Source organism: Hibiscus syriacus, unplaced genomic scaffold (genome assembly GCF_006381635.1).
Source record: "Hibiscus syriacus cultivar Baekdansim isolate YM2019G1 unplaced genomic scaffold, ASM638163v2 tig00113124_pilon, whole genome shotgun sequence".
NCBI classification, from domain to species: Eukaryota; Viridiplantae; Streptophyta; class Magnoliopsida; order Malvales; family Malvaceae; genus Hibiscus; species Hibiscus syriacus.
In genome coordinates, this window is record NW_024063444.1 from 1,546,858 (window position 1) to 1,567,010 (window position 20,153).

The window sequence follows — 20,153 nt, forward strand, 5'->3', positions numbered from 1 at the left end:
GTGAAGCAATCCATGCAAAAGTTTAGCAAAATGGAGAAGTACTAAAAAAGTAATTCCGTTGCCGGGACTTGAACCCGGGTCTCTCGGGTGAGAGCCGAGTATCCTAACCAACTAGACTACAACGGATTGATATTTAACGGTGTACTAATATTTTTAATTCAAAACATTTCTTTTCTTTTTTGCTCATTTTCCGGTGAACTTCCCAATTCGTTGCATCGGTTTCGTGAATCGTAATCTATGCTTTACGACGTATACATATTATATATATATATATATATATAAATACAGCTTCAAGAAACCAAGACACATCTGACCATCATATGACCTGCAATAACATTTGCACAAAAGAAAGTGAAGTTGTTCACATTATTATTTTTAAAAAAAAAATAAGTACGTAACAGCTTCAAGAAACCAAGACACATCTGACCATCATATGACCTGCAATAACATTTGCACAAAAGAAAGTGAAGTTGTTCACATTATTATTTTTAAAAAAAAAATAAGTACGTAGATCGCATTAACCTATTTACACCTAATCGAAATCTCTCGCGAATTGTCACGTGTCAAGTACTCATTGGTGTTTGGTTCGATAAAATATAATGGTAAACAACTAATGATAGCTTAATAAGCAAAATTGAACCTGAAAAATCTGGAACGTATCCAAAATAAACGAATGAAAAATCAACCCCTCTTTAATCACAATCTCATCCTATCATCACAAGATGAACCGAGGGAGGACAAAGGATTGGTCGTCAAAAAGAAATCGTAAAGAAAAATACAATCAAGAGATGACATTGCGAGAAGAGCGAGATCAGAAACTGAATAGATAGTGGAATATCTAGTCCGCACAGTAAACTCATGGTGAACGAAGAAATCAATATCTTCCCAAAAAACACTAACCAACACATATATCTAGAAACCATAATAATATCATATACAAACGAAAGAAAAAACCAGACATCAAGAAAGCAAATAATCAAGGATTCTCATAGAAATAGAGATCAAGAAGAAAACCAACACAACAAATTTGCACCGGGAATCCAAAAACACAGATAATTATGATATATTTTATCAAGGAAAGAACAAAGATTAAACATTGTTATAAATGCGTTAAAATACAATTGAAAAATAATAAAATCGAACAACAATATACTAAGAAAAAAACATAAAGGACAGGGAGGTGGTCGGACAAAGCCACCACCTTGGACGTGAAAAGTGTTTGTAACTCCTGTATACAAAATGATAACAGCTGCAGAAAATTTGGTGTTTGTTAACCACAGCAGATAATTTGGTTTGTTCACATTCTTTTGGAGTTTTTTCATCAGTTCATAGTGAAATTTTCGAAATCTCCATGCTTGGAAGATAATATCATAGTGAAATATTCTCTTTTTTTTTTATGTTTCTCTACCAAAGAAAATTGGGTTTAAGTTTGTATAAAATTGTATTACATTTAGAAGCAGGGTAAATTTTCAAAAAGGAATTTGAAGGCATTAAAAATTAAGCTAAAGGAACTTATCTTCTTGCCTCCTTACATTTTTACTCCTCTTTTTTAACCTTGAACATCATGAATGAGGTTTTCTTGGGTGAAGGCAATGGAGGATTGTAACTTCTTTTGCCCCTCCAAATTTTAATTCCAAAACCATGGGAGAACAGCCTAGATCTCGATGTCATCACCTTGATCGCTCCATTTTTCGAGAGAGATCATTCGAATTATCGAACCAAACACCAATGAGTACTTGACACGTGACAATTCGCCAGAGATTTCGATTAGGTGTAAATAGGTTAAACATGGGTCAATAAAAGTTATTCTTTGCAACATTGCCGTCTCGGAAATCAAACTCCGACACTGTTTCATCAATTTGGATCACTAGACATCTGGATTGGCCTCGATACCAAGTTCAGATATTTGGTGCGCAACCCAAATTTTGAGGCATAATACTTGTATTAAGAGAGTTGTTCAATATAGACAAGATTCTTACAGGGTGAAGTACTTGTCAGACATGAAAAAAGATGTCGAACATAATAAAAACATCATTAAAAGAAGCCAATATAGAAAAGATAATAAGCTCAGTGTGCTTCTCACCGGATTTCATTAAATTGTAGCAAACAAACATGATACCTCAAATTATACCAAGATTTGGTAATCAGTCTACGAGTCAAGCTGAGCATACCAGATACCGGTGATCTTCACATCCTTTGGTGTCTTGGCACCCAAGTCGGTGTCCGATGGCTGAAGGCTCTCAAACACACCGATCACTTCACCGGTCTCGGGCTTGCTTTTCGTAACACTCAAAGTGATTTTCCCCGATGAGGAAGCTGCACTCTTGTTGTTCTCCTTGGCCAATTCTTCTTCATCTCCTCTCCCTCCGGCAGGCAAGGCGACGGCGTTGTCGTAACCGGTGGAACCACCCCTGCCTTTTGGGTCCAAGAAAGATGAACCACGGTAGGACGGTACGAGGAAGTCTCCACTGAAGCTCTCGGGTTTGCCTGATGCAACCAGTTGCTTGATAGTGAAAAGGAATGGCACACGCTAGCCACCAGGGAGCTGAACCGTGACAGCAGCGTAATCGATCCCATCTTTCTCCTCGAATTTGACGGTTCCGTCAGGGGACACTTCGAAAGGACCCTCGATTTCGTCGAGGGTGTAGGTTAAACGGGTCATGAGCTTGGTGTTTTGGAACTCCGGGGGAGCATTCTTGCTAACGCTCTCCGCTTTGACGGTGAAAGAAGTGGGTTCTAAGCAGAATTTATTGGCGTAGTATTTGCCTGGTTTGAAGGCAAATGAATCCACACCACCGTCGATGGTGGGGCACTGGTTAGCAGTCCCAGTTCCCTTTACTTCCATGTACGTTTTGCTCTGGATTTCATCATAGGTTAGCCTCTTTGGAACTCCTTCAGCGCTTGCTCCCTTCCAAAACAAGCTCCCTTCCAAAACAAGGCCCCTTTAATTACAAAACGAATTAACCGGAATCCAAAATCAAATGAAAAGCAAAAGGAAGAAGTATACCGACACAACAAGAGCAGAAGTAGCAAGACCAAAACCAGCAATCTTGGTAGCATCAACACACTTTTGAGCCAAGTCTTGAAACTCAGTTTTCAGAGAGCAAGTCAGCCTAGCACACACAGGCTCCAAACCAAAGGCTTTAGAAACGCTCGGAGAGGACCTGAGCGGCGGTACGCCAGTCCTAGATGGCACACCAACCTTGGCCGGTTGCATCAGGGTTGCTGCTGCTTGTAGTGAGGCTGCCATGGTTCAGTTTTTTTTTTATATACAAATTTTCTGTATTTTGTATTGAAGAAAAACTTATATTTGTGGGAATTATTTTGATGTAAAACAAGGGGATAGGATGAGGAGATCTCTTGTGTGGAGGAATCTATATTTTGTGGTAAGTAACTGGGTGGAGGATAAGGGATGATCCTATTGGTGGGAATGAATCAGTGACTCTGGTTTCAAAGATTGTGTTGGGTCCCAAGCGAGCTGATGTGGAGGGGTTCGTGCGGATTTGGGGCCACATAAATTTGGTTGGTTTTTCTTACTCAACTTAGGGCTGAACCGGACAAAGTCCAAATATCGAAAAATTATTAGATTGTCCTGCTTTACCACGTCATTGTAGCTCTAACCGATAATAATTTTTTATTTCATTTATTCAATGTGAATCTTCGTATGTAAATGAAGAATTAGCAGTTATTTAAAATTTATGACTCTCATTTATTGAGGTTATGGATAACATGGTGAGCTGATATATATTAGGAAAAAAAACATAATAACAAATTACCTCTAACATTTATTTAAATAATAACTTTCTTTTAGCTTTATTTTTGAAACAATTTAAACCTAATATTTTATTTTGAAACAAAATGTCTCTCGGTGGATGGAAATCATTAGCTGACTAATGTAATCGTCAACGTTTCTTATTGATTAGCAGGTCCATGTATGATGTCACATCATCAAAAAATATTTTTAAATTATTTTTAAATATATTTTTATAAGTGTCGTAACCGGTTTTCGTCCGGGAACGAAATATTTATTTGGCGGGAAAAGTGATGTGAAAAAAATGGTTTTTTTAAAAAATAATTTGGGAGTCGCTATCGACCTTTTGGGTCAGGTAGATCGAATACCTAAAAATCATCCTTTAAAAGAGTTTTTAAGAAAACATCGATTAAAAGATAAACTGATATGCGTTTTAACCAAAAATTCGTTCTTTTTAATAATAAAAAAAGGATTCGTGGTCGGTTACGTTTAGGGAATGATTAGCACCCCTACAACGCCCAAAATTGATACTTTTTAATTATAAATTGTCTCTATTATTAGAAATTAAAAATTAAAAATATATTTAATTTATAATCCTATTATTTTAAAATTATAATTATGAAAAATATATATTAATAAAATATTTTATTTAGAAATATCAGAAAGGACTTCTAGTGTCTTAAGACAGCTCTTTTATTTGATATTAAAAATAAATAAATATTAAAACAATTAATATATTTATAAAATAAGATTTATTTTTTTATATCATAAAATGAACATCCAGTTATTTTAAGACTGCCATTTCTTAATATTGGAAAAAATAAATATTAAAATAGGATTAAAATAAGTTAAAATAATTAACTAAGATTTTAATAAATAAAATGCATATTATTTATATAATATATATATATATGGTTAAATAATAATAATAAAATAGTAATAATAATTAAAATAAACATTAACATATAACTAACAATAAAATTAAAACTATATATTAACTTGTAAAAAAATAAATAAAATTTAAATTAGTGATTAAATTATAAACTAATAGCATTAATACCTAATTCATAATTAATTATTTAAATTACAGGGATTAAACATGTTATTTACTCATTTATAATTTATGGACTAAAATAAATTATATTAAATTCGAATGTCAAATTAAATAAATTAAAACATGCCGGATTAAATAACATTAATTAGAATTAAAGGACTAAATCGGTTATTTGTCTAAATATTTATGTCAGTGACTAAATTATAAAGAATAACATTAAGAGATCAAATTAAAAGTTCATAATTTGATTACAGTGACTATGAAATTACAAAGTTACTGGACTGCGTACGGGATTAACTTTTAATTATTATAGACAGACCCCTCCCCAAAACCGCGTCGTTCGGGGAGGGGTATTTAAGTCCCAAAACGGCTGGCCCGAAGGGCCAGCTCTCATTTCTCTCGTTTCTTTCCTCTCTCTAAACTGAGAGAGTTTAAACTCTCTCTCCCTTCTCTCTAGCTTCCCTCACCGGAGGGAAGCCGGTCACCGGGCGGCAGCCCTGCACCATCGCCAACCTCAAAATTTCCCAAACTCTAAATCTGAGTACCCTAAACTCGATTTCACCCTTCTTTTATCCTAAAAAGTTATGGATTTTCCTAGATCTAAGGAAAATACCTTCGGTATTTTTGGTTCTCAGGCGCCGTTTGGGGTTCTCCGGTAAGGTAAACTCTTCATTCTCTCTTCTCGATTTGATTGCTGGTTGTTGTGAGTTGGTCTCTGTTTTTTTTTTCTATTTTTGCTCTCCGTTTGGTTGCTCTGTGGTTGTTGGTTGCCTCCGTTTTGCAGGGAATGGTGGCTTTTATAGCCATCACCGGCGCTTGTCTCGGACCGGGTAAAAGAGTAGAGTTTGGTGAGTCACCGAACTTCCAGTGGTGACTCACCATTGAGGGCAACGTGTGCAGCTATGGCTTGGCCTTTTGGATCCTTCGGTTGGCGTCGTGGTAGCGTGGTAGCAGAGGTTGGCGAACGACGGCCGCGTGGTCCCTAGGGTATCATTACCCTAGGGTTTGTTCTGGATGAGTGTGGGTCGTTGGATCTCTCAGATCCAACGGCTGTGATGCTGAGGCAGCTAGGGTTAGATGATATAAACCCTAAATTAGGTGTAGGGTTTCCTGATAGGTTCGGCTTCCAGATCTGGGCCTCCGGGATTTGTAATTGGGCCGTGTAATATGGGCCTGTTTGTAATAATAATAATATTAATAATAAAAATATATAATAAATAATAATAATATAATAATAATATAAATAAAATCGGGACAAAAATTTAGTGTCTACAGCTGCCCCTCTTTGCTCATTCTTGTGTTAACAAGAATAGAGCAAAGACGAAAAGACAATAAATTTTTGTTCAATTGACTTCTCCTGATTAAGATGGAAATGTTGAATAAGTTCTCCTCTGGGATTAGTTCTTCTTATTATGAACTTTTCCACTGGAGATGATTTTCAATCTCATTCTGTGATAAAATCTAGCAAAAGGTTAAGCAAGTTCTTCTCATTATGAACTCCTTCTTCCTCTTCAGATGGGTTCTTCTCATTATGAACACCTTCTGGAAATGTTGATCCGCAAAAGAGGTGTCGTTGATTCAACTTCATATGTGATGAATTAAGGCAAGGTTGAACAAATTCTTCTCATTATGAACTTCTTCTCCTTCTTCAGATGAGTTCTTCTCATTATGAACACTCCTGGAAATATTGATGCTGATCTATCTCCTTCTGGCAATGCTGATCCATCAATCAAACTAAAGTCGAACAAGTTCTTCTCATTATGAACTTCCTCTGGAAATGCTGATCCATCAAGTGATGGATTTGAGCAAAAGGTTGAACAAGCTCTTCTCATTATGAACTTCTTCTTCCTTCTTCAGATGAGTTCTTCTCATTATGAACTTTTTCTGGAAAAGCTGATCCATCAAGTGATGGATTTAAGCAAAAGTTTGAACAAATTCTTCTCATTATGAATTTCTTCTTTCTTCTTCAGATGAGTTCTTCTCATTATGAACTCTAACTGGCACTGCTGATCCACCGAGTGATGAATTTAAGCAAAAAGTTGAACAAGTTCTTCTCATTATGAACTTTTTCTTCCTTCTTCAGATGAGTTCTTCTTATTATGAACTTTTTCTGGAAAAGCTGATCCATCAAGTGATGGATTTAAGCAAAAGATTGAACAAATTCTTCTCATTATGAATTCTTCTTTCTTCGATGAGTTCTTCTCATTATGAACTCTAACTGGCACTGCTGATCCACCGAGTGATGAATTTAAGCAAAAAGTTGAACAAGTTCTTCTAATTATGAACTTCTTCTTTCTTCTTAAGATGAGTTCTTCTCATTTTGAACTCTAACTGGCACTGTTGATCCATTGAATGATGGATTTAAATCTTTGCTAAAATCTTTGAAATTTATGTCAAAATTCAACATGGATAAAATGAATAAAAATACACCTATTTTTGCAAATGCCTAAATATGATGCATGAATGTTAAGTTTATTTTTATTTGATTTCAAATTGATGAACTTAGTATTTCTTCAGTTGTGTAGAAATTCAATAAATCTTTCTTCTTTAAATCGGAGAATCTATCATCTGTGAAAAATGTAGATGTGGATATAATGTCACAAAACCCCTTAAGAACAAAACTCAATGGCACAAGCTCTTGAAAAGTTTGCACTCATGTAACATGTTGATTCTGATAACTACTCATCTAATTATGAAGTGATCTCTCAATATGATTTCACAGATATTGATAGTTCATTTGATACCGAGAAAATCCTGAATTCTGATTCTGATGAGGAGAGTAAACTGTTATACTTGACGAAAATGGGATACTCAAATGCTATGTCTTCAATAGTCATAGAGATATAATCCTGATTCATCAATTGCAGAGTTGACAGATTTTATATGTGCTGCTCAAATGGCTAAGGCTGCTGACACACTTCTTCCGGTAAAAGATAGGAAGCCATTATACAATGATCCCAATTACAAGAAAAGGTGAAACTTGGGCTATGATTTTCTTAAAAAAGAAGAAGCAGAGGAAGCTTGAAAAGAAGCTTCTTAATGAAGACGATCATGCAATTCACCTTTCAATTCTAATGATTGGTTCTGGGGTTCCTACCGAACCAGATCAAATAACTCAGAGAACACTTCTAGAAGATGCTAATGGGTCTCCTTATTTCTACCATGATAACGTGGCACTTGCTCCAGTTGATGTTTGGACTGGAATATCACAATACTTATTCGATGTAAAACCAGAATTTGTAGATTCGAAGCATTTTCATGCTGCTACACTGAAAAGGGGCTATATTCATAATCTGCCAATTGAGAACAGATTTCTTCTTGTTCCGCTTCCAAATAACTCTATGATGGTAATAATTTGTTTGCTTTTTTAACAATGATTGCAAACGTTGATAAGACTTACTTTGTATTCCATGCCTTTAAAAGTATTAACATAAAGTGATATTCAGAAATCTTTAACTTATTTCAAAATTATGTTAATCCATTTACCAAATAAAAGAATAAGTTGAATTTTCGAAAATAAATTGAATCTCAAATAAATTGAATTTAGAGAAAATAAACTTAGAATTTATTAATAAATAGATAGAATTGTATTCAAAGTTATGGCAAGCATGGGAATGATAAAAATTCAAATGACTCAACAAATTATTAGCATAAGTATTTCTAAATTAATCAAATTAATATAATTTAGAGTACTGATGTAAGATTTTGAGAATGCTTGTAGATGTGAAGTTCCTCACAAACTATCAAAATCTTAAGAGGGTTCAATTGCCAGATGCCTAATATCAACATGCATTTGAGCCGCCCTTTCAGGTTTTCAACTCAAATCCTTCATTTGGTTACAAGATGCCCTTTGTGGGTTTTCATCTTGATCCCTTTTTTTCTTTTTTTTTCTTCTTCTTATTCTCTCTTTTTTTTTCTTTTTCTTTTCTTTTTTTTTCTTTTTTTCTTCAAGCATAATATTTCTTGACATAATCTGAGTTTATTGGATTTCTCAGAATTTTTCCATCCATTTCTGCCAAGATCAACGCTCCTCCGGAAAAGGCCTTTTTTACAACGTATGGCCCTTCCCAATTAGGCATCCATTTCCCACGGAAATCTTTATGTATAGGCAAGATCTTTTTTAGTACTAGATCACCCTCTTGTAATTCTCTTGGATGTACTTTCTTATCATGAGACTTCATCATCCGTTTCTGATACATCTGTCCATGGCAAATAGCTTTCAATATTTTCTCCTCAATAAGGTTCAATTGATCAAATCCATTCAGATTCATCCAATTTTGTTTCTCTCAAAATTCGAAGCGATGGAATTTCAACTTCAATTGGTAAGACTGCTTCCATCCCGTAGACTAAAGAAAAAGGTGTTGCCCCAATAGATGTTCGAACAGTAGTTCGGTATGCATATAAAGCAAAAGGTAACTTCTCGTGCCAATCTTTGTAAGTTTCAGTGGTCTTTGTAATGATTCTCTTGATGTTCTTATTTGCTGCTTCAACTGCCCCATTCATTTTTGGACGATATGCCACTGAGTTTGCATGTTTGATCTTAAATTGTGCACAAAGTTCGGTCATCATCTTGTTGTTCAGGTTCAGAGCATTATCTGTAATTATCCTTTCTGGTAGGCCATACCGGCAAATTATTTATTTCTTTATGAATTTGCAGACTGTGGACCTCTTAATATTGGCATATGAAGCAACTTCAACCCACTTGGTAAAATAATCAATTGCCACAAGGATGAAACAATGTCCATTTGATGCTTTTGGTGTGATTGCTCCAATGACGTCTATTCCCCACATAGAAAATGGCCAAGGTGCTGTCATTACATGTAAAGGAGATGGGGGTACATGAATCTTATCTGCATATATCTGGCATTTATGACATTTCCTTGCATAATCAATGCAATCTGTGTGCATGGTAGCCCAATAATATCCATATCTCATTATTTTTCTAGCCATGGAAAGACCGTTTGCATGTGTTCCACATATTCCACTGGTATTTAAACATCTCAATAGCATTTGATCATTGCTTCTTCTATACATAGTCTCGCCATCAAGAAAATATCAAGTAGCCATTCTTCTCAAGGTTCTTTTATCAATTTCAGATGCATTTTGTGGATAATTTTGATTTTTGATATATTGCAAAATATCATAATACCATGTTTTTCCATCTACCTCTTCTTCCACACTATAACAATGTGCATGAATTTCATATACTTGCATTTTGATTGGCATCATATCAACTTTCTTAGTTGCCTGAAACATAGCTAATGTAGCCAAAGCATCTGCCATTTGATTTTCTTCTCGAGGGAGATAATTGAAGGTGACTCTCTTAAATTTTCACTAATTCGAGGGTAAAATTTCGGTATTCCAACAATTGGGATCTTTTGTTTCCCATTCACCGTAATTGATTACCACTAACGATGAATCTCCATATTTCTTGAGACATTAATTTTTCTTCTATGGCTGCTTTCAATCCCATGACACAAGCTTCATATTCCGCCATGTTATTGGTGCAAAAGAACTCCAGTCTACTTGTAAAGGGAAAATAAATATTTTCTGGAGAAATTAACACTGCCTCGATTCCTCGTCCCAAGGCGTTGGATGCTCCATCAAAGTAAAGCTTCCAAGATGCATCATTTGTTCCGACTTCTTCCTTCATGGATATGCACAACAAATCTTCATCTGGAAAATTAAAACTCAAAGGCTGATAATCATTCGATACACGACTGGCAGAAAATCAGCTATGACACTTCCTTTATCGCTTTTTGGTTGACATATACAATATCAAACTCGGATAATAACATCTGCCATCTAGCCATTCTGCCTGTCAAATGGTGATTCCATAAGAATTTCAAAGGATCAAGTTTGGATATCAACCAAGTAGTATGATATAACATGTATTGTCGAGTCTTCTAATTTTTGTATTGGTGGATATCGAATTTCACAATCAGTAAATTTTTTGCTCAGATAATAAATGGCTTTTTCTTTTCTTCCAGATTCATCATGCTGTCCCAATACACATCCCATCGAATTTTCAAAGACTGTCAAGTAGAGAATTAACGGTCTATCAGGCATTGGTGATACTAAAATGGGGGCATTGGATAAATATTTCTTAATAATATCCAAAGTTTGTTGACATTCATCATTCCAGACTTCTGGATTGTTCTTTCGAAGTAATTTGAACACTGGATCACATTTGTCAGTTAATTGAGAAATGAACTGAGATATATAATTTAATCTTCCCAAAAAGCCTCGAACTTCTTTTTTTGTATTGGGTGGTGGAAGATCTTGAATTGCTTTTACTTTATCTGGATCAATCTCGATTTCTTTTTTACTAACCACAAATCCCAAAAGCTTCCCGGAAGTTACCCCAAAAGTACATTTAGCGGGGTTGAGCTTTAATTGATACTTCCTCAATCTCTGGAAAAGCTTTCTCAAATTTTGAATATGTTCTTCTTCAGTTCGGGATTTGGCAATCATGTCATCTACATATACTTCAATCTCTTTGTGCATCATGAAACAAAGTTACCATGGCTCTTTGATACGTTGCCCCTGCATTTTTCAATCCAAATGGCATTACTTTTAGCAGAATGTGCCCCACATGGTTACAAATGTTGTTTTTCCATGTCTTCAGGATTCATTTTTGATTATATCCTGAAAAGCCATCCATGAATGAAAACCATGCGTGTCCTGCAGTATTATCCACCAAGGTGTCTATGTGGGGTAATGAAAAGCTATCTTTCGGACTAGCTTTGTTGAGATCTCTGTAATCCACACACATTCAAACTTTACCATTTTTTTTGGTACTGGAACAATGTTGGCTACCCATTCTGGGTATTTGGCTGCCTGTAGGAGACCTGCATTAATCTGTTTCATCACTTCCTCTTTGATCTGCAAAACATTTCTGGCCTCATTCGCCTGAGCTTTTGTTGGACGGTTTATATTCTGGATTGATTGGAAGCTTGTGCATCACTATCTGTACTCAAACCAGGCATATCTTGATAAGACCAGGCGAAGATATCTTTGAACTCTTGAAGGAGATTTATCAATTCTTGTTTTATCTGGATTGTTAGAGTAGTACCAATTTTTACCTCCTTCATTTCTTCATCTGTTCCCAAATTTATAGTCTCAATCTCTTCTTTGTGAGGTAAAATTTGCTTATCTTCTTTTTCTATCAGTCTTAATAATTCAGTAGGAACATCACATTCCAGTTCATCCTCACACTCATTGATTTCCTCCAGACATATGGGCTACTCTAAATTTATCTCTCGATTAAATTTAGGAATAAACATGCTATTAACATTGTGACACCTGCAAATTTAAGTCAGACATATTTCCGAAAGAATAAAGTAAATTTATGAAATAAATAAATGTAAAAATGTAAGAAAATGTAAAGAATGATTGCCATCTGAAAATTTTAAAGAAAATTTCTTATATTTAATATTTGGTGAACTTAACATAATTTCCTTTACAAGATAACAAAATGTTTTCATACTTTTGGGCTAAACATAAAGATTAGTTCTGAATATTACTCTGTGTTAATATTAAAAACTACAGGAATGTCTTCAGTGGTCCAATTGTTGAGTGTTTCTCCAGGAAAACAAGGGCGAATCCTAGCCAAGTATTTGCCAGTCTTGTTGTCATTCATGATCATGTTGATAAATAATCCTTTCATATCTTCTTCAACTATGCTTTGATCTTTCGTCAACTTTTCTTCTTTCAAGGCCTCAACAAGCTGTTGTTCTACATTAATTGTTCCCCCTGATCTGAATGTGGTCTTCAATTATGGGAAAAACATGTGTTCCCAAAGGATTTCTTCTCCTTTCAACCTTGCCTTTCTATCTTCACATCTTCTTTTCATCTCTTTGTTCTTTTGCTGAAAATTGGGCTTAAATCCAAGCCCAAAACGATCTTTCTTTATCTTCATACTTACAGGAACTGAACTCCCTTGAAGATTCTTTCCTAAACCTTTCCCAGTTTTAGCTCCGATGCCTAAAGTCTGTCGTACAGTCATCTTGGTGCAATCAGACAATCTGGGATATGGAATTTTGCTTCCTTCTGCAATAAAGGTTGCATTGACAAATTCAAAAGCTCGGAAAGAGCATTCGAGAGCATCATCATTGGTCTAAATATATGGAACATCACTTGTTATAGACGCAATGATTTCTTCTTCAGCTCCTACGCATATTAATTGTCCATCAACAACGAATTTCAATTTCTGATGTAATGAAGAAGGAACGGCTCCTGCAGAATGAATCCATGGCCTCCCTAATAAACAATTATATATAGGGTGGATGCCCATCACCACAAAGTCAATATTGTACACGGCTGGTCCGATTAACAACGATATTTCCATTTTCCCAAGTACCTCTTTTTGAATGCCATCAAAAGCTCGCACTACATTATGATAACTTTTCATGTGTGATTTATCCACAGGCATTCTTTGAAGTGTGACTAGAGGCATCAAGTTAAGAGCGGATCTATTGTCAATCAATACTCCTGGCAAAACATGACCATGACAATGTGTGGTAATATTCAAAGCTTTTACTGACCCCATTCCGCCTTCAGGTATTTCATCATCCGTGAACGTTATGTAATTGTCAGCGGCTATATGTCCCACAATTCTGTCAAGTTTATTGAGGGATATATCTTCAGGGATAAAGGTTTGATTAAGCATTCTCATCAAAGCATTTCTGTGTGCTTCTGAATTCATCAATAGATCAAGAATAGAAATTCGCGCTTGTTGTTTATGTAGTTGTTCAACCACACTATATTCACTATGTTTCAGGAATTTCAAAAATTCTTGCGCTTGTTTTTCTGTTACAGGCTCATTGAATGCTGGAGGGGATTCATCATCAAATACCTTTTGGGGTATTACCATGGCTTTTCCTTTTGCTTTCACCTGTTCTGATGCATTGGATGTTTCAGGAGAGTAACATCTTCCACTTCTTGTAAAGAATCCGACTTCACTCACTGCTTCAGACGTCGAATCCAGATTCTATATTTTCTCTTCTGTTTTTTTCCAGAGAAACAGATCTTCCTACCATTGAAACATTGGTAGTATAATTCCAAGGTACCCTGCGGGTATCCTTGTATGGAAATGGTAGAGGAGTTGTGATAACTACTTTCGTCTTTGTTGGTACAGGAATCACTGTAGATGATTTCACATTACTGATCACAGGATCACTTGTTCTCTGATTAGGTTTAGAATCTTCTGATGAGCAAACATCATCTTCTCTTTTCCCTGGTTCTTCTTCAAAGAATTCTATATATCTGTTATTCATCAATTTTTGCACCAAATCCCTAAATTCAAGACATGGTTGAATTTCATGCCCCTTCTTTTGATGATATTCACAATAATTCTTGCCTTCATTATTTTTTGGCCTGAATTCTTGTGGAATTATACCGGCTAAGGAGAGTTGTTGAAATATCCAAACAAAAGGAGATTTAATTTCAGAAACGTCTGTTTTTGCTTTCTTTCTGTTCTCTTCCAGAATTGCATTCACGTTTTTATCTCCGTGATTTGGCAATGGATGATTTGATGTAGATGGTGAATTGAATTCCAACTTTCCAGTGTTGATTAAATTTTGAACCACCCTTTTGAATGTCAAACAGTTTTCAATAGAATGACTCGTAATTCCTTTATGGTAAACACAGTGTGCCTTTACATCATACCATGGAGGGAATGGTGGTTGCATGGGAACCAAAGGATAGGGCCGTATGACATCTGCTTTTAATAGCGAATCATAGATCTCAGCATAGGGTACTGGTAAAGGTGTAAAAGACAACCTTTCATTTTCCTTTCGAGATCCTCTGGACTCTGCTCGATTAGTGTTTGTTTCTTCTTTTTTAACCCTTGGCTGGGTTATTGTAACACTTTTCGATGAATCCTTGTTTTAAGAGTTTGCATTGTTGACTTCATTCTCCTTTTTTTGGTACATAGGTCTTTTGGAACTAGACCCCTCATTTGATTTAATTTTGCCACTTTTCAAGACATTTTCAATGAGTTCTCCAGAAATGACCAAATCTGCAAAATTTCTGGTTGCATTCCCCATTAGATGATTTAAATAGGGAGCTTTTAACGTATGGACAAATATTACTGTGACCTCTTTTTTTGATAGAGGTGGTTGAACTTGGGCTGCTGTGTCACGCCATCTCTGAGCATACTGTCTGAATGTTTCGTTATTCTTTTTCTCCAAATTTTGGAGAGTCCATCTATCAGGGACCATGTATGTTACGTGGCGGTATTGCTCTAGGAATACTTTAGCCAGATCTTTCCAGGATCTAATGTTGGCTTTGGTCAATTGAGTATACCATTTTAAGGCTGGTCCTGTCAAAATATCTTGAAAGCAGTGAATTAACAATTTCTCGTCTTTCACATATCCTGCCATTCTACGACAAAACATAGTAATATGGGATGAAGGGCATGTGGTACAGTCATATCTATCAAATTCGGGAACTTTGAACTTAATGGGAAGGATTAGGTCTGGAACCAAACTCAACTCACTAGCGTCAAACCCATAGAATGATTCAGTTATTTCCACAGATTTCATTCGTTCTTCTAAGCTCCTGATCTGTCTGGTCAATTCTTCATTTATTTTTTCTTTCTCATTCAGCTTATTCAAATCTGGGATTAGATGCTCAGCATTAAAATCCCCTATTTTCACATCTGATATAAGTGGATTTTTTTCTTGAAGATGCAAGATCCACTTGTCGATTTTCATGTGGTTTGGCTTCTTGAAATGCTGATGTGCGGGCATTGATTTGTATAGGTGTAGTACCAGAGTGATAAATTGGTTCTGGTGGGAAACCTAGAGGATACATAGGTTCTTGGTCGAAAGATACAGGATTTTCATGCATTTTTCCTATGATAGCATGCCTTTTAAACATGTCTTCTATTTTCTGCATCATGCTGTCTTGTGAGTTTGCAATACTGGCTTTAATTTTCTCTAGCTTCATTCTCATCTCTGCTTGTTCTTTATTATGCTGTTCCTCAATACGTTGTATTTTATCCTCCATAATTTTCTTAGTAGTTTGTCTAGTACCGTAGTGATGTTGTATTTCTCTTTTGGCTAGAATAACTGCGATTGAAAATTCTTTTGATATTATTTTTTCAAATTTTAATTAATGAATGTTATCTTAATAATAAAAATTATACATAAAGAAAATAATGTAATGAATAATGAATGTATGCAAAAATGAATGTATGCAAAAATGCATGTATGCAAAAGGTATTGATCCCAAAAAGTTAACTGTCATAGAACAACTTTCATCGTCATACAAAAGTTTCTTTATAATAGTTCATAACTACAGATAAGGCATATCTTTCCTATTAAGCTCTATAATTTCTTTCATTAGCCATGACACATTCTTTCCGAACTTAGAAACTGGATCAACGTGATGCTCAATTATTTTTGCTTCAACAGCTAGTTCCCCAACATATCTAGCAACTTCGCTCATTTGTACCATGGCCTCGAATACCATATTACTTCTTTCTTCACTTTTTTCTACATAGAAATCCAGTTGATTTTTGCCATTGTTTATTAGTTCCTTCGAGAGTTTGCTCTAACTCAGTGATTCTGACTTGAAAATTGTGCAGAGTCTTTTCAAGATCTCTAATGCGTCTTCGCAGTGAAGCACTTTCCTCATTACTTTCTTTAAGATCACTAGGTCCTAGACGAACCTTTTCTTGAAATAATGATTCTTCAAGTTGCAAAATGTAAGCATTAAACTCTGAGTTTTTGCTTCTAGACTGTTCCAGATCTTCTTCAAGTTTTGTTCGCGCTTCTTGCGTCCTTTGATTAAGCTTCTGGATTTGAACATTCTTGTTTCTGCATCTTTGCATCCAATTGCTAGCCACTTCTTGCTCTACCTCAAGTTTGGTGTTGAAATTCTTTCTTTCCAGCTCCCATTTTTCTTTTTCAACATTGAAATCTTCAATCCTTTGGCTCCTGACTTCAAGTTCGGCAATCAGATGGTTCATTTCAGATTCAAATCCCTTGAACATGATATTTTCTCACCTTCAAATTTATCAAGGATGTCATTCTTCATCTCTTCTAAATCTTTGGCTCGATCCCTTTCTCTTTGCATTTCATTCATGATCTCGCGGTGTTCAGCTTTGTGTTTTATAATTCGCTCTCTTCTATCAACCTCAAAACTTCCATTTTCTACTTTCCTTTCTCAAGGCTTTTGAGTAGATGGCTATTCTTTCTTTTCAGATTTTCAACTCAATTTTTCTCGATGTTCAATTCTCTGGTCATCTGTACTGTTGATCGGCTCGGTCCTGATGCTTTCTGGGATTTATAACTGGTAATTTTCTTTAATGTTCTGAATTCACCATTAATTTTGTCTTGGTTTTCTCTTAACATTGCACATTGTGATGAATGAAAGTCAATGTCAACACTCAACATGGATTTATCTCGTCTCATTTGCTCTAATTCTCTTGACCAATCTTCTCTTTCTCCTTCAAACTCAGCTCAGGATTTCAATCTCTGATGGAACCACCTTAATGCGATCTTCCATAGAGATATCCTCATTTTGGTCTGGTAGAGGAATATTTTCATTTTTCCTGACAGATCTCCATTTCTCATAATCAGGAGTTAACATTTCTTTTGCTGCTTTAGCTCGGATACAAAAAGTTATTTTCCAAGCTGTAAAGGCCTCCATGATATTTCTTTTATAATTTTTGATGTGGAATGCGAACTCAGACGAATGTAATCCAGCAGTGACAGGTACAAATTGACGACCTTCATACTGTCTTATGACCAGAAGTGGTGCATATCCGATTCCTCCCCACAATCCGAGCAGCATTATCCAGTTGTAATCACCACATTTGTAAAAGAATTCCCTTTGGATTTGCCATGGGGCTCGCCAAACAATGTCATCGCTTTGCAGATTTCGAAAGGCATTAATCCACATATCTTTCTTAATTTCTTTCGGCCATTCTTGCTCCAGAAATTCTTTCAATGGTGAGTAGTCCATATTAAAACGCTGGTATGAAACCTTTTCTGTTCTCCAGAAATGGCTGCGAATCCAGACATATAACAATTGGGTACACCCTGAGAATCGTCCACCTCCTAGCTTTTACAAGCGTTTAATGACTGAAAGTCTTGCTAGAATTGCAGAAGCAGGATTAATCCTTTTTGGTAGCTGCTCAAACAAATCTACTATGCAGCTTCAATATATCCCAATACTTTTGGGAAGATGACCATACCATACATACCCAGAGCAAAGAGATCGAATCGTAGTTAGTGTCTGGATGACTCTGAATAAGTTCTTTAATGTTGGTCCAAGCAATGCCTTCGCTTTCGCCTTTTGTTTTATACGGGATACCACCATTCCTCGTACTCCGGCAAATCTTTGCTAATTTAACTCGAAAAGGTTGAGTTTTAATTGATCTTGAATAAATTCGATTCTCCAAAGCCCCTCTATATGTAGCAAAGTGTGTACTCTTCAATAGTAGGAACCAATTCCTCCTTATTGAGAGTGAAGCAATTGTACCCTGGATTCCAGAATTGAATTAGGGCCGAAGTAAGTCATCATCAACTTCGACATAGAGCAAATATGGGATGTCTCCGTAAGTATGATAAAACTGCAACTTTTGTTTGAGTCCAACTCTCCCAAATGCTTCGCAAATCTTGCATATCATTTCTTTTAGCGAAACCGGAGCATAACTGGTTAACTCAGATACATAGTCATCTCCAGACTGTCTCCTCCTTGTCTTTGTAAGTCCTCAGCCCAATGTCTTACTTCTGAATTTAGAACTATTTGATTTGAAACACTTTTTATCCATGGATGAAGGTTTTCCAATGAGACAATTAACACGAGGATCAATGCCTTTATCCTGTATGATGCTATGCAAACAGAAGAAATAAAGAACACACAAAAAGAAATGAATTAGTTACATAATAAAGGAAAAAAAAAAATTTAATAATAATGTCTACTAAATATCTTTATTTAAACATGCTTTCTTCATACTTTAAATAATTTAAATTCACATGCAATTTATTCAGTAAGAAAAAAATAAATAAATAAATTAAAAGGAAAAGTTAAAATTCATTTCTGTGTGTACACCTATTTGGACAAAATTTCGGCATGGCTTCAGATCGGAAGAGTTCTAGGGTTATTATGCAGGGTTTCAGATCTAAGAATAAAGGTACTCGAATTGTCCTTGTTAGTGCCCCCTTGGGTTGCTAACCCTCAATCCTAGTCCATCACAGACTAAAGTGGATCGAGTTCAATTCGAGGGGATACACTTCTCTATGCCTGACACGGAGAATAAATTCTCACGAAGACATAGAGCATATGAACCCCGAAAGTTACTGGCTAGGTCTGACACGGAGAATAAATTCTCATGAAGACGTCGCTTTCACTCCCACTTAAAAGGGACTAACTCAATTATAGAGCTTTATGTTATGCAATGCAAGTGTTGTGTGTGAGGAGAAATGTTCAAACCTCTGACAGACAATAAAATAATGAAATAAAATACTTGAAGTAAAATGAACACTCCCACTTAAAAGGGACTAACTCAATTATAGAGCTTTATGTTATGCAATGCAAGTGTTGTGTGTGAGGAGAAATGTTCAAACCTCTGACAGACAAATAAAATAATGAAATAAAATACTTGCAAGTAAAATGAAATATTAATATAAATACTATAAAAATAATAAGTATATAAAAAATTTGAAAAGAAAGAATTATAAATTAAATATATGAATTTTTAATTTATAATTAATAGAGACAATTTATAATTGATTTTAAAGTTTGACCAGGTCCCCAGCGGAGTCGCCAAGCTGTTGTAACCGATTTTCGTCTGGGCACGAGATATTTATTTGGCGGGAAAGGTGATGTGAATAAATTGTTTTTTTTTAAAAATAATTTGGGAGTCGCCATCGGCCTTTTGGGTCAGGTAGGTCGAATACCTAAAAATCATCCTTTAAAAGAGTTTTTAAGAAAACATCGATTAAAAGATAAACTGATTTGCGTTTTAACCAAAAATTCGTTCTTTTTAATAAAAAAAAAAGGATTCGTGGTCGGTTACTTTTAGGGAAGGATTAACACCCCTACAACGCCCAAAATTGGTACTTTTTAATTATAAATTGTCTCTATTATTAGAAATTAAAAATTAAAAATATATTTAATTTATAATCCTATTATTTTAAAATTATAATTATGAAAAATATATATTAATAAAATATTTATTTATTTAGAAATATCAGAAAAGGACTTCTAAGTGCCTTAAGAAAACTCTTTTCTTTGATATTAAAAAATAAATAAATAATTAAAATAATTAATATATAATTTATAAAATAAGATATTTTTTTATATCAGAAAATGAACATCCAGTTATTTTAA

General features: G+C 35.1%; 1 non-coding gene and 1 pseudogene across 1 annotated transcript; both read right to left on the reverse strand.

Annotated features, from left to right (window-relative positions):
• Window positions 1-53: 53 nt before the first annotated feature.
• On the reverse strand, window positions 54-126 carry TRNAE-CUC. The gene has a single exon. It is a non-coding gene; the product is annotated as a tRNA-Glu (tRNA).
• A 1,898-nt stretch (window positions 127-2,024) lies between these two features.
• On the reverse strand, window positions 2,025-3,353 carry LOC120185598 (annotated as a pseudogene).
• Window positions 3,354-20,153: the final 16,800 nt, after the last annotated feature.